Genomic DNA, 15,048 nt, shown 5'->3' on the forward strand with positions numbered 1-15,048 from the left:
TCGTCTGCATAAAACACACACAATAGCAATCTTTGCCTAAGCCCTCCACCAGTTTTGTAACGTATCCGCACATAGGCCAAGAGTAGCCAAAAGCAGCCCATCGTTTTCTTTTGGTGCCAGATTTGTCACAACTGTCCTGTAAACCTGCACATTATATAATGCAACATAGAAAATGTTTCATCTTCATTTTCTGCAGAAGGTCGCTGATACTCATGCTGATTGTTCAGAGCGGAGCGACTTCAAGCATGACGTCTTAACAACCAGACACGCGGATTCGTAGAGTATCAATCCGAACACAATGATGACACTCGTGTCATCGCCATTTCCCTCGCCCCCATTCTATTGCCCCTCTTCCTCGCTGCGTCTGTCACGGTGGACCCATGCCTTATATGTATGAATACGGACCAATGGATAAGTGACTGCGTAGGCCACTTAACCCTCGTTCTCGCTACTGCTCCCGACTACTCGAACACTCGGCAAAAGGCACCCCTTCCCACCGTCACTAACAATCCCACTCGCATTGCGATTTCTTAGCACGCCAAAGATGATGAGCAAGTCGGAAGTCAATAGCAGCCCGAAGCAATATTTGCAAGCAGTTGCATTTTACGCGACATCGTGCAGAAGGGGGACCAACGCAACCTCGTTTGTCTTTGCTCATAAGGTGACGAAAGTTTGCCCAGCTGCCGCAACCTTGCAGCAGCAGCATCGTGGGCTGAGGTGCACACAGAACAACCAACACAGGTGCCTTTGGCCCTGAGGATTTCGAGATCTCTCTGTAGGCATCTCTCCAAGTCTCATTATCTTCGCAGGCACCCAAACCGTGGCAGTCGACGAGATGCCCCAACAATGGAGTGCATATTGCAACCGCACAGAGCAAAGAGCAACGAAGAGAAGAAAGCACAGTACAAATATGTGCCCCTCGTACTTTTGCGCGGTTCCAATATGCAATCCATTGAGAACCGCCAACCACACCGCCTTTGCCTGTTTACATATGCTACGATTCCAGGCGACCCAACGCAGCTCCGTCTATGCATGCAGCAGTCAAACTCGGCTCCGCGTACAATATAGGGACACAAAAGAAACCTTCAAGACGTCAAACACAGAGCAGCTGATGCTCTCTGCTGCCGCCCTTTTCTATTCCTGTGTCAGACTTGCACAGCCGCGTCTCACTCAAACCATGCTTCATCTATCTACCCAAGGTGTTACACTGAATTCGTACACATAATGGAGAGGGGCGCAGTGCATGCAAGAAGAAATAACAGGACGGTTAAGTGCGGTGACGCCGTAGTGAAGGGCTCCGGAAATTTCGACCACCTAGACTTCTTTAACGTGCACTGAACTCGAACAATACACGGGCCTCTATAATTTTAAAGCCAGCCGCCGCGGCCGTTGTCGGACTGCTTAAGATGGCAGTTCAAGGCACAGCTGCACCGTTCTAATGGACGATAAGTGCTGATTGTCTTTTCGATTGTTCTGTCCCTTTGTACACGGCGCGCCCGAATCGATTAGAGGAAGAACGCGACACTAATACACGCAGCGTCTTCTTACTGTTTCCATCGTATATGCAAATTATCGTCTGCATTCAGTGAATGCTGTTATGATTGATTCGCCTTGTGGGGGCTTAACGTCCCCAATTACTTGAGGCCACGAAGGACACCGTATATGATGGCGCCTGATCAACTTAGCTCTCCTCGGGTTCTTTAACGTGTGGTGACATCACACAGCACGCAGGCAGTTTTGCATTACGACACCTTCGAAACGCGGAGTAAGCAAGCCAACTTACGCTGTTCAGGATGGTCAAACAGCCTTAATCAGCTCCTCAGCATAGAGGGGGGCATCCAAGCCACGGTTGGGCTCTGCGAACATGCATGTATACCCAGCACTGTTAGCTGCTGTCTACTGCTATGCATCTATACTCTAGAATAATGAAATTCCTTAGTTTGGAATGTCGCAATAATCTCTTATTTGATTAGTAGCAAGCTAGTACTGAGATGAGGAACTGACGCTACCTCAGGAGTGCATGTATAAAGTGTTGATCCAAAGCCCTCGGGACACATGTTCTGCTTTTCAGGCCAGTAGTGACAATTTCCTTTGTCCGCGAAATCTTGTACCCTCTATAGGTTGACAGAATAATAAGTGCACAGGACAACACACACAAGAGCAGAGGAAGACACGGACTGGCGCCAGTCCGTGTCTTCCTCTGCTCTTGTGTGTGTAGTCCTGTGCGCTTATTCCGTCAATCTGCAATGCACCATCTAGCCCGTCAGCAGGTGTTGTTAACCTATATAGATTGATGACAAGTCGCATCTCGAGGATCCTGGTGTTATTATAGTACGATTATAATAGTACTTTAATTACCCCAGCACGTGGGTCAATGTGCCTTTTAAAGGTTAATGAATCCCTGCCTCGAAAATAAGAGAATTTCTCGAAAATAAGAGAATTTATTTCTTTGCTTGCAAGGTGCATGTCTTGAGATTTCATGACGCACTATGCATTCTTTGTGAAATTCGAATTAGGCTGCACAGATCTTCATTCCATGATATGTTAAACTAGCTGACGCCATTTTCTTTTGTTCAAATATTCTTTCCATACACATCGTACCATGTTTCTAAAGATATGAGCATATTTGTCTGCAATGCTAGACCAGGAGGCTTGCCGCAAATTAAGTAATTAATGGCAGAACTGCTGGGATAAGAACACCGTGCTCCTGCCTCTCTTGCTTCAGTGATTGTGAAGCTTCATCCGAATCCAAAAAGGGTTCGTGAATTCCAGTACCTCACTTAAATAACCAATCTGTTTGCTCCGGAGAGGACAACAGAAGCTGATATGGACAAAATTCCTCGCGGATGTACACAAATATATTAACATACCCGAGGAATGTAAACGTCTTCTCCACTCGACTTTATTAACTACTTATTGCTTCGAAAGTATTTTAACTCTATTTTAAACTATTGTACTGCTCGTCTTCTCAAGTCGAACATATAAAGATTGAAAATCAAGCACGTATTACCGAAGTGCACTAATATTAGCTATTAAATAAAACTCCTGTCTGTGTGGCCACTTTGTTGTCTCTATGATTCCATTGTTTTGAAGAATGTACCAACTAGCACAGCTACCCACTTTATTGACCTCCTTTTGGTCAAGTGAAGTCTTATCGGTATCGGCAATATTTTAAGCCTGATGATGCTTAAGGTGAAGAGGAAGATTGGTGTAGACTCCTGAAGGGAAGATGGGTTAGGCTGGAGCTAGAGCAGGCATTGAAAGATATTCTGAGGGATCACAGGAAACACTCTCGTGTTATCAAGAATTTCAGTCAGCGAAATTGCCACTAAGAGGCCCAAAAATTCCAGAGATTTTGTCCCTAATCAAGGCTACCGACTCCCTGATGCGTGGTACAACTATTATCGTGTGTACCATTGACCAGACATTGCTGACTTCTGGAATGGCTCATATACGTGACAGCCTGGCTATGCACATTGCAGCGAAGCGCGATCGCTGCGCTACCATTCATCGATTACTTGTTTCCTGGAGACTCATGCAGACTAGTGAATACTGCTAGGATTTGACCACAAGGCTGCTGCAAGAGGACCTCCTGAAGTTAAGGCCCTCATGAGTTTGATGTAGAAACAGAAAACATGCGGCTTAAATGCACTGAGCAGACAACGCTGAAGCTTTTCAGTGTGTAAAGGAAGGGGGGGGGGGGGGGGTGTTGCTCTGCTGAAGCCTCACTTACAGAAGACTTTCCCGAACCTTTGTGTACCGCTCTCATGAGCAAAATCATTTTTGTGTTGCAACTTCGTCGCCCTTGATTTCAGCTCACATTTGTAACTTTGAGTAAAAAAAAAAAAGATTTTATATAATTTCACAGCCTCGCAATCCTAAAGCCTCCATAAAAAAAGCAGCCTTAAGCACTCCTCGCAGGCTATTCTGCAGGAAGTGTAGAAGTTAAGAACAGCGTTACCTGTTCACCTCCTGCATGCCAGCTGCCTTGGGCTCGCAGCAGATGCTCCGCACGGATCCGCATCCACTGCCGTGACAAAGTCTGTGCAGACCACAGAAACTCAAGCTTCAGAGCAAAGCTCAGAGCAGAGTGGCCGATGAGAGCCCAGCATTGGCTTCCAAGCAGAACAGCCAGACTGGAGCACAAAGAAAAGGATGCGAAAAACAATGCTGAGAAGCTTAGCCATTAAGGACCGTATTCATAATGAAAAAGACACCGTAGTGGCAGCACACCTACACACAGGAAAGACCAGTGCTGGTCTACTGATTTCAGTAAGAGTGGGCACGGCTGTAAGAATCTAATTGGAAAAGCGGCACGGATCGACGGCCCAAGGCTAGGAAGTACAACCTGATAGGGCGGGCATAGTTAGCCACATCACGGATGCTGTACACCACTCTGGCATGTGATGAGGAGAAGACCGCATCTTTGAGAACGTGCACACTTATAGGGACTGACTTGGAACGTTTCATACCTTCAACACCCATATTCAGGGTACAGGCTGCAAACAGATTGGCACATGTATCGTATGAGGCACCTCGCTACACGTATGCAAGAAGAGTCTAGAGCATGTGTCCCTATGCTCGTACATCTTTCGAAAATCAAGCTCTTTAAAAGCCTACCCGATCAATATTTTCACACCGTTACCATTGGTCGATTCACCCACTATATATTGACATCCTCCTAACTAACTCAACGGCACCCATTATTAGCATTACCCTCTCCTGGAATCCACTTCGTCATCCTGAGGGACATCGATCTGTCCTACACACCGGATGCGACACTCGTGTTGAATTCGAGTTGATTATTTAAGCCAGGAATAAATTCAATGAGTATACACAACAAAGATTTGAGTGCGTGTTTTCTTAGTTGTAACGATGCGTAAAGCATTATTAGAACCATGCACTGTAGTGAAATTAAACTCTGAAACCACGATTATAGGTAAGTTTTCTTTTTCCATGTCTCACGTGACATAAAACCTCTTTTTCATGTCACTGCCATCGTTCGGAGGTTGACACCGGTATCGATATAGCATTATAAATTAAACATCGTAGGGGAATACCACATAGTTATTAAAGAGTGGCAGTGTCTTCCGCATTATATAAGACAATAAAACGTGACCACCAAAATTAGGTGTGTATACTACTTTAGCATCAGTTTCCTCAATGACCCCACTATGAACCTCTTTCTGTACCTAAATTTACCCACTCCAATACAAGGCTTGTCATTTTTGTCGTTGCAGACTTACTTCCTTTAAGAGAAGCAGAATTTCCTGTTCGCTTAGTCTATACTCTGTGTCATACATCAGATCCAACGTTGTGAAAGCTAGCGCTCTTTTTTGCGCTGCCTGCACCCGCGACCAACAGTAGTGCGCTCCTTGCGGTAAATGCTACACAGTAAGTCCCTTGCCTGCAGGCTTACTACGTGATACATTTGTCATCTAATTTATTAAATGCGCCCTCATCGCTGATGACAAGCCGTCGCTTTCTCATGCCTTAGACCACTCGGCCACCAAACAAGCGCGGAGTAACAAGCCTCCCTTTGTTTTCCAGTGCGGACGACTTGCGTACCTTTCACAGAGTTGCACCTGATGTACGAAACAGAGTATAGGAGCACATTCAGTTCCTTTTATTTCACACATTCGCTACAAGGACTGCAGACTGATCACTCACCGAGGCTGCTTTTGGCGCGATGTATGCGAAGCCATCAGGAAAGCGTCGCTAGCCTGCGCCGATCCCGTACTCCTCTGATGGGAAAGAGAAATATAGGAATCAAGACCTTTGCCCACATCGTAGGCAAATAAGCCACTGCTATTTCTGAGTGACAAGTTTTATCCCCTTTTTGAAATTGACTTTGCGGATAGCTATGCCTTATCTGGTCAGCTACACGCATATCTTACGGTGGCGCAACATTCCATTGTCTGCAACCATGCCCCGTCAGAAAAATGTTTTAGTGGATGAGTCTAAGCAATTTTCTTCTCAGCGCAAGCGGGAAGTCAGACCACTCGAACAATGCAGGGTGGAGGAAAAGACGGGTCAGGTGTCGTCACATCAGTATTCAGAGTTTCACCTAACTGGAGAGTACCGTAGTGGACATGTGCTCACATGTGGACCCTAAAGAATACTGATTACTCTTTCAACTGCAGCGTCAGTGTCAGCTTCGCGATAAAAACAATAGGTGGCGAGACGGCAGAGCGTTTCAGACTTGAGACAAAACGAGAGTATGAACAAGATTAGGGTCACAAGTCATCAGTAAGGTTTTATGGAGGATTTCGGTTCCCTAAGCGAGCAGAAATTCTCTGCAGTCCAGCCGATACGGTGGAAGCGAGGTGCGATGAAACTGAATGGATGTGTGTAGACATCTTAATTTCTCTCTTGGTAGCGTTCAATAACAACTGATCGATATTCAGTAGCTGCTTCGCTCGGCGGTAGTGACTGTTGGAAGTGGGACCAAGCACCAGTCCCTGAACTTCAGGATTGGCACCAGAACGCTACAAGCTGTCATGCCATAAGATGAGCCTGTGTCGTTTTCACACATCACAATCTCATCTATGGAACGCAGGACCTCGCACGTATAACGTGCGTTTATATGCAGGGAGCGAACGAATTAGGGCAACCTTGCGGTGTGTTGGAGACATGAAAGCGACCCCTCGATAATCACCATGTGCGCCTAAGCAACTTCGATGTATTCGGATGAGTGATTCCGCACACGTGACGAGGTCTGCCCAGATGGCTGGTGAAGGGTTCGGCACCGATTGGGCCATCGCTATGGCTTCCAAGAAGAGCACCCAAGCTTAAAGAGGGAAGTCATGCGAAACATAATATACGCAGAAAAAGATCACCATGAAACAGAAATAGAACTCCAGTTATCAATCGGCTGATACAGTAATGCAAATGTGGAGGTGAGGGACACGCCTTCTTCAAAGCAATGATAACCAAAGGCATGTGTACCCCCAGTATTGCGCTCATGCATTTGTAGCTTGAGTGGCTGGGCAGTTTCGCCCGTACTTAAACGCTGTCTGGGGAATCCAGTAGCTTATCTAACAGTTGAGTTGGCTTGTTATGAAGAGTACCGCTCCAACTGCTTAAGAAGAGCGTATTCACATTCTGCACACCAACAGTATTCACATATTGCACATAAGCATCGCTTATGCTAACTAAGGGAGCAGACTGCTTTAGAGAAAGTGTTTCACGCGATCACTGCGCGACTCGCAAGACAGGGATTGATTCTTTTCTTTTTTTTTTTGCAGCATACTCAGAGTATTCTATTCGTCGCCGCAGATGCAGGGAGTCGCGGGAGTGCTTAAACGGTGAGCCTCAGCGGACGGCACAATGACTGCCCTGTCAATTGAAAACTGTTGCGTTCTGAGAGGTTGCAGCTCTGATTTTTGAGTCAAACCCGCCCAGATGCCGCTATATCGAGTGCGTAGGTAACAATTCAAGCAGAGAAAAATGAAAACACTTAAGATCATACATTGTACTCAAGAACATTTTGTCCACGATAGCAATTATCTCTGTGGGCAATTAGAGACCCACTAGCAATACACAAACTCTACTGGAGCAGCTTTAAGGTGTTCGATTTCAGTATCATTTTTTTGCTCAGATTACGCCACTGGTGATGTTCCAAACCAGAAGGCCTAACACCTTGAGGATATTCCATCAGAACAAAAAAGTTTGTGAGCGAATTCGGCTATTATTGCACGAAGACGTCCTAATCTCGGTGTAAACCCGGACCCCCCCCCCCAAACTTACATTCAAAGCAGAAATTCGTAACACGCTAAACCCAGATTCAGACTTCGTAATACACTAAACTCAGCGAAAGCTTTCACTGTGCTTCTTGCTGTGTCCCAGCATGTAAGGCCTGTATGACAATTTAGGACAAAAACATTGTGGAAACTCTCGCTGCCATCAGGGCGCTCGTCACGTGACCGTGAGTTCATGCCGTCACGTAACTGGGTGTTCATTGTGTATGCCACGGAATCGTTCGTTTTACAGTTCTTGCTGTAAAAAAAAAAATCCCACCACGGTATGTTAACAGTATGTTAAGACAAGTGCTGCCTTCTAAGCTTTCGTCAGCGCGTATGCCGGTTCGATACGGCACCCAAGAGTCTTGAAGGGGGAACTCCTCCTAGTTATACTCACCGTGGTGGCAGAAAGCGTTCCGCTTCTTGTAGCACCCACGGGACGACCGCACATCTCAATCTCAATGCCCTCTTCTTCTGCACCGAGGGTCCGATCACACCGGGCTATTGCAGCTGCTAAGATAAAAAAAAATCAGAACATGAGTATTGCACTTATTCGGTATACCGCTTCTAGAGTTTATGCGCTTGTACAGCTGGCCTTAGAAATTCTAGGAACCGGCGAAGAATCAAAAGAGCTGAATTTCTAGCTGCCGAGGTGCACCATATTGATTGTGTGTGTATTCAACATTATATGCAGATAGATGTGCCACATGTGTTGGTATTCCTACGTTCACACACATTACATGGACATGCACAGCTAACCTCAACCGCTTAAAGCCGCCCAACGTGGGCCTGGAGCAGTAGGACATGCCGCTGGCTAGCAGCACCCTGGAAGACCAGGAGGCGCTAGTCGTCCCCGCCGAAACGGCAGCGGGAGCTACTGGAATTCTTGACAGCGGACCCCATCCACAATCCGGTCGTCTCCTTTTACATAATCAGTGTTTATTCTCTCTCTCTCTCTCTCTCCTAGCTGCCTAGAGGTGTGGTGAGATATTGAGCACTGCGGTGCGAGGTTAAAAAGTAGTGCACACCATTAAGCTCTTCGTGCATTCAAAAGAGCCACTAGGTGTAAGTTTCTTGGCAGTGGCGCCAAAAACATTTGTTGTCACCCGTACATGTCTGCGAAAGAGCTGTTGATTTGACAACCGGAAAGGATGGGTTGCAGAAATTTCTTAGTAAGAAAACTGTCACTTATGGCAGGTAGACTCCACAGAGTTCCTTGTTGAAAGAAAGAATACCTCATCTGTATTCCTGGTCGCGGCAGATCAGCGGTGTGAAAAAAGCCATCACAATTTGTCGCTTTCTTTCACTGATGGCTTGTCTTAGCACCTTGCGACAAAAACACTGTACCCACAGTAAAGAAAAATGACTGGGGTTCAATGTCGCTTGAACCTAGTTATACGAGCCAAAGCTCTGTTAAGCTTTTTCAAATTTCAAGGTCAAGGGTCAAAGTCAAAGGTGAAGGTCAGGTAGCCAGTGGTCAGAGTCATATGTTCAAGTGGTAATACTACTATAGCTTGGGCCATAACACCACTCAGTCAATCTCGGTTTGACCTTGTGAGGTACTGAAGGTCATTGTCTTGCCCACATCGAAAACAGAAGTTCTACCCTGAGGAGTCTGGCTCTAATATGTCTTGAAATGTTTTAAAATGAGCACAAATTACAGATCATAAAACAAGTTTATACAAGGAGTCTTAGGCTAACATATCAAAGTTTTTAGATATGACACTATGCAATGCGAGCGAAACAAACTGAGTACTGTTGAAAGCGGTAACTTAACGCGCAGTAAATGTTTTGTTCCCCAAAGTTAGTTAGTAAAGACTGATTACTAACTTAAGCGCCAGGCTTCAGGAAAAAAGTCCTAGATCGCGTTAAAGAACAGCACCCAGAAATATCTAGAACAAGGTGCTATTTAGGTAGATATTTCTACCGGACAAAAGGAGAAAGCCCGCTGAAAACAAAACTTATCTCGCGATCACCAAGTCACTCCAGCACCCTATTACGCTTTCAAAGAATAAAATGCACTCACATCGCAGCGCCGTCTATCATGGTGCTTTGCGATTGCAGTGGCCCCCATGTATGCACTAGTAACTGCCATCCCGTTGGCGGGACTTTTTTTTTTGGCACGACAAAAAATACACCTAAATGATACCTTGCTATAAACTTTTTAGCCTCTAATTTTGTGAAATGATCTACATGTTCCGAATTCGCATGTTTTCCCCGCTAGCAGTATTACAAAGATAAGTAAACAGCTTTTGCTCTTCAGCAAACTAATTTTGCTGAAGCCAAACAGCACTCAACATCATTCAGTTCATGCAGAGAACGTTGCGTCTAGTTTAAAAAATTGCTTAAACTTTCAGCTACACCCGGCATGTACATTTTAAACATACCTATAAATTTGCGGTCACATTTATTACAGCTCAATACCAAAATATTTTAGCCCTTTGCATTGTAGCAGTAATAAAATGCAATAATTTTTCTCTCTTCAGGTATTTGCAGATTTCAAAACTCTCTATCAATATATAAACTAAGGAAAATTTCACCTTGGCCATAAATAACGGCTGCCTTGTCTGCCATCCAACCAAGTGACGGCAGCTGTCCGGACAATGGCGGCTGCTTCATTTGTTCGGTGAACTATGCAGCGGCCGCCTACACCACTGGATTTCTGGCTCTGAAAGGAAGAAGCAGTGTGCGAAATCATTTCATCACATGCTGGCAATCAATGCCACGTGTGGAACTCTCACAAACACGTGCAATTGCATCCGAGGTGATCGTTTTTTTCCTTCAGTTCTTTTCAGGAAGCCCACTGAGCATATCTTCCAGCATTTCTCAATTCCTCCATTCGTGCCTTTTCTTTGTGGCGTACATGCGAGACTTGCCCAGAGCTTGTTGAACATCGGAAATACGAAAGACCCTTCAGAGAAGCACGCACGCATTTCAGAAGTGTTGTCATGGTGTCGCATGAGTTACACGGAACTTATGTGTCCTCTTCTGGTTAATTTTAATTTTAAACGTAATTGTTATTTTAAACCACACGAAACAAGCTTTTCTTTCTCGAATATGAGATAAAACAGAGCACTTTGTTTTTCGCTTTCACTAATCGAAATCGAAAAAGCGCCATTCTTTAGAGTGAAATCAAAACACGGAAAGTTCATCCCCAATCCCACATGCGTCGCAAGCCTGTAAATAGGCTGATTGTCAACTTTGGGAGCAGAGATCTCGAAACACGGGCACGTCTCGAGCATCCTACTAACTGTTAATTGATTTATAATTATAAATTTTAAGACTCCCCATAGACAAACCCAATGAACAGTCTATATGCAATAAAAGTCCCATAGACAGTCTAGATACAATCTAAAGATTTATGGCCATACATTTTAGCAGAATTTTTTCTATAGCCTTTCTATATACTATCAGTTGACTAAAATAAGTATCTATAGGAAGACAATAGACTATAGAAGTAGTCTATAGACTGTCTATAGACGATTTTTACAAAGGAAGAGCCTAAACAATGACTGCCTTTGTGTATCTGATAAACTCCGCGCCATTAATTAAGTGAAATGGAAGGTTGTGAACTGAGGTCAGTGAAGCACTTGCCGCGCGTACTTCAATAATCGTGACAGCTGATCTTTCAGCCGCCTGCTTGACAACTTTCAGTGAAGTCAATGCCCTTCTTGTATGGTTGTAGGCATGCACGTTGTGCAACGGACAATGGAACAACGGCCGCGCGTACTCCGTGCACACATCCGCTGGCAGTTTTCCTCACCATCTTCACGCCTTTCTCGATCCCGTGTGGAGGGCATGAGAGCTAGGCAGGATTCTCCAGTGGTGTCCACGTGATGATAACGTTGCAGGCACAGCAGGTGGACCTTGCCCCAGCAGTGACAGCAGGCCAGCCAAAGATTTGGGCTGAGCATCAGGAGAGAGACAGAGCGTTTGTCCAGTCTGAGTGTGTCGAATTTTAAGAAACAACCGCATCATAAAAGTTTTTTATGGTAACTTGGCTTAAAGGGGAACAACGAAAACACAGGACGAATAGAGGAACGTACAACACAGGTGTTTACTTACAACTGATGTTTATTGGAAAGGTGCACACACGTATTACGATATGCAGTCCCGAGGCAAGATGTCAGCTGAGTCAACATTCACAAGCAGTGTAAAGGGCCGGATAAAAGCGATAATTTCTTAAAAGCTATAGATGACTTAACAAGGAACGATGGCTGTGGGAAGGGTGACATTAGATAATGAAAACAAGATGCAGGTGAATTATGGATAATGGACGTGCGGTTTGGTAAAAGAGCAACCTGCCTTGCACATTATGTAAAAGAGTTAAAAAGCTAAACAATGGTATCACTTGTCAATATAGGCAATCTCCTTAGACAGTAGGTTGATGGATGGAATGCTGACAAGTGTCTGCATGGTTTTTAATTAGGTAAGCTTCATGCATCTCCCATGTGCGCTTTCCGTAGTATTGTTTCAAAATATTTGACTTGTCAAGGGCTGGTACACGGAAAGCAAGGAAACGCGCACGGGAGATACTTGAAGCTTACCAAATTCAATACCGTGGGGACACCTGTGTCAGCAGTCCATCCACCAACCTACTGTCAACAGGGACTGCCTGTTTAGGCAAGTGAAACCACTTTAACTTCTTAACTCTTCCACATAAAGTGCTAGCCAGGTTCCTTTTTACCCAGACGCATGCCTATTATCCATCCTTCACCTGCATCTTGCTGTATTCATTCTATCATGTCACCCTTCCTGCAGGCATTGTTCGTTGGTAATTAACACTTTACAGATTTTGTGAATTTATCCTTTTATCCGGCCGTTTACACCACACCTGACGTTGACTCAGCTGAGAGCTTGCCTCCAGGCTACTTAATGCATGCATTCACCTTGCCAATAAACATCACTTGTAAGTCAATGCCTGCGTTTTACGTTCCTCTCTCGGTCCTGTGTTTGCACTGTTCTCTTTTAAGCAATATTAAACCAACTAGGCAGCAACAACACCCTCGTGAATGTTATGGCAACATTTACGTTACTGGCTATCTTTATCATCATCCTGCCTACGCCCATTGCAGGGTACAGGCCTCTCCCATGTAACTCCAAATAACCCTGAGAGGCTTGGGGGAGGAAATTGCAGTCAAATTTATATTAAAGGGTTTCACGTCGTGAAGCGCCACGAGGCCTATGAGGAACTCCGTTATTGAGGATTTGTGACTAGGCAGTCTGGGTTTCTTTAACATGAGCTCACATCGCAGAGCACATGGGCGCCTTTGGAGTAACAGGATGTAGTATACTTATTTACATCACACGTCCATATTTACTGCAAAGTTTATAATTCAGCATCACAAAGAAGCATTACTATTTTCGAAGGGAATATCAAAGGTTCAGCAAAGTCTTCCACGTACCCGTCATGGTGGCCAAAATGTGAGGCTGACGTTAGACAGAGCAGGCAGCTGCAAAAGACATGGAATTGTCTCAACAGGTGTGTTATCTCGGCTGAATTAAGCACACCCAATAGCCAGAGTTGACTAAGCTGCTTGCCCTCGTGCAGTTACAGAAAGTAGCCACACAGTGGCCAAGAATGCCCTAAAGTAGCCCATCTTTTTCTTTCAGCACCACGTTGTCATCACAGCTCTGTAGACATGTACAGCATATGATGCCACGGAGAAAAAAGTTCATCTTCATTTTCTGTAGAAGGTTCAGGGGAACCTCAAACTGTGACGGAAGTTTATCCTGCAGCAGCAACCTAAACTTCAGTTTCAAAACTATCACAAGTATCAGCAGCTTCATGTTCTACCCAAGCTTGGTTTCTGGCAAAGAAACGTGCGAGAAAAAAAATATGCTGCGACAAGCTGCACTTCCACAAAACAATGACCACTAACCGATGCACTTCCACAAAGCCTTCACTCGGTAGAAGCGCACGCAAGAGCGTAACTGAAAAACTGACGTCGAAATCAAGTTTAAAGCAACAGTAGGAAATCCAGTGTCATCCCCTAAGCACCACCTATCTGTCACCCCTCCAACACGTCACCATAGGTAGGCGGCCACCCAACACCGATTAAGAATCTTGTCACCATGCATACGTGTGATCTTGTGTCGTTGCCTAGAAAGCCGAATTACTCAGGTAAGCTCGGATAAGTTCGGAGGAGCTTCGCTCCACCTGCGCGAGAGGTTGCTCAGGAAGAGAACAATGTTCACTCAGTCCCTACCAGTCATACCCTTGAGGCGGTGCTTAAGTGGCCCTCTTGTTTGAGAATGAACACGTGCTCGTCACCTCGGCCTAACTACAAGAACCCCTACCAAACTTGTTCGGTCAAACTGCGTGCATGAAGGCAAAATTGCCACTGTAACTTCTCAGCATTACCTACATTACCTCTGCATTTTTCTTAAAAATAAATTATTTCAGCTGTGAAAACTCCTCAACGCTCTCGCCTTGACAATCATCCCCGAGAGAGTGCACGGCACCGCTACGTGCTAAACTAGTTCAGCTGCTCAATAGTTTTATTCGAGTCTTCATTTTGTGGTGCTCATTATACTATTTTCAGGTTGGATATAGGAGAATGCACCGATATACCGCTGAAACGATGTAATGCCGGCAGTCACATGCAATCTTTGTACTTCCACCGCTTGTGTAGCACCTCCAAAGTGGGGTCTCTATAAAGTGAAGAAATAATGATTCATTGTTATTAACATTTGTTGTATACGCCCTCCATATCGATCCTATTGTTTGCCTTTATTTTTATTTGTTTTGCTATTTGTGCATGATATGAAAAAAAATGGAGCAATCAAAAATCTGCGGTGTGCAATTCAGCGTCTGGAAACGTGATCTAGAGGGGCCTGATTTCATAAACAGAAGCAGATTTATCGAAAGCGACAGATTAAGAGCACCAGTGTTGCGCACATAAATTATGACTGGCCTTGGCCCGCACAAACATTACAGATACCGCGTGCAAGCGGCGTGCTTTGATGCAAGCAGGAATGCTCGCATAGTTAACAGACTATGCGATTGAAGTGAACTTCGAACTAGGAAAGCATTTCGTGGTCCTCCTTACCCAAAGATTTTGCCCTCTGTTCCCTCATTGGCGTAGTGGCGAGGAAAGCGACATTCGGCTTTTTTCCACGGCATGCCCGCTGAGCCTGCTTGGCGGCGCTCTCAGTTCAGGACGAAGAAGGCGACTGTAGACACCAGGGGCACTGCGTCGAGGCAGCACACTCAAATGTTAATAAAAGCATGAACAAGAAAATTCCGGTGGCATGCTATACGAGAACAAGCTCAAGTTAAAAAAATAAGGGTGCCAAAAGCCCC

General features: G+C 45.1%; 1 long non-coding RNA gene across 1 annotated transcript; it reads right to left on the minus strand.

Moving 5' to 3' along the window:
* Positions 1-11,521: 11,521 nt before the first annotated feature.
* On the minus strand, positions 11,522-14,927 carry LOC144100054 (uncharacterized). The gene is made up of 3 exons (XR_013307504.1): positions 14,795-14,927; positions 13,148-13,195; positions 11,522-11,648 (listed from the first exon to the last, which is right to left on the minus strand). It is a non-coding gene; the product is annotated as an uncharacterized LOC144100054 (long non-coding RNA).
* Between the last annotated feature and the right edge of the window lie 121 nt (positions 14,928-15,048).

This window comes from Amblyomma americanum, chromosome 8 (genome assembly GCF_052857255.1).
Source record: "Amblyomma americanum isolate KBUSLIRL-KWMA chromosome 8, ASM5285725v1, whole genome shotgun sequence".
In the NCBI taxonomy this organism is placed as follows: Eukaryota; Metazoa; Arthropoda; class Arachnida; order Ixodida; family Ixodidae; genus Amblyomma; species Amblyomma americanum.